This window comes from Oncorhynchus tshawytscha, unplaced genomic scaffold (genome assembly GCF_018296145.1).
Source record: "Oncorhynchus tshawytscha isolate Ot180627B unplaced genomic scaffold, Otsh_v2.0 Un_contig_2766_pilon_pilon, whole genome shotgun sequence".
In the NCBI taxonomy this organism is placed as follows: Eukaryota; Metazoa; Chordata; class Actinopteri; order Salmoniformes; family Salmonidae; genus Oncorhynchus; species Oncorhynchus tshawytscha.
This window is the reverse complement of record NW_024602382.1, coordinates 1-541: the sequence shown is the minus strand read 5'-3', so window position 1 is coordinate 541 and position 541 is coordinate 1. Positions and strand designations below refer to the sequence as shown.

General features: G+C 44.0%; 2 non-coding genes across 2 annotated transcripts; both read right to left on the bottom strand.

The window, feature by feature from the left end:
- Window positions 1-153: 153 nt before the first annotated feature.
- Window positions 154-226, bottom strand: trnaf-gaa. Its single transcript has one exon. It is a non-coding gene; the product is annotated as a tRNA-Phe (tRNA).
- An 82-nt stretch (window positions 227-308) lies between these two features.
- On the bottom strand, window positions 309-382 carry trnai-aau. Its single transcript has one exon. It is a non-coding gene; the product is annotated as a tRNA-Ile (tRNA).
- Between the last annotated feature and the right edge of the window lie 159 nt (window positions 383-541).

Sequence of the window (541 nt, the reverse complement as noted above, 5' to 3'; positions counted from 1 at the left end):
CATGTAACAATGACAAGCAACTTTCCTGTAACACTGATGTCAAAATGTCAGATGAAAAAGCAAGACATTACTTACTTTCAGAGGAGCAGCGTAGCACACACCATTGAGGCCCACAAACAAAAAGCCAGAGCATAAAGAAAGAACAAATACAAATGCCGAAACCCGGGATCGAACCAGGGACCTTTAGATCTTCAGTCTAACGCTCTCCCAACTGAGCTATTTCGGCAATTCACTAAATTTAATTCTGTGGCACCCTTGACAATTCACATGCATGTGACTCACAATTTTGACACTCAAAATGTACATCATAGCCAGTATGGGGATCGAACCCATGACCTTGGCATTATTAGCACCACACTCTAACCAACTGAGCGAACCAGCCGCTAGTTATTGGGCGCAATTGTTGAGATGCACCAAGCCTCTGCAAGTGCTGGAGCGCAAACTAACAAGTCCACCAACAGCATAGCCTGACAAGACTGGACACTCTTGGTTGCTCCTTGTTGCAATTCTAAACAGCTGGGGAATTTGATCAATTGGTATT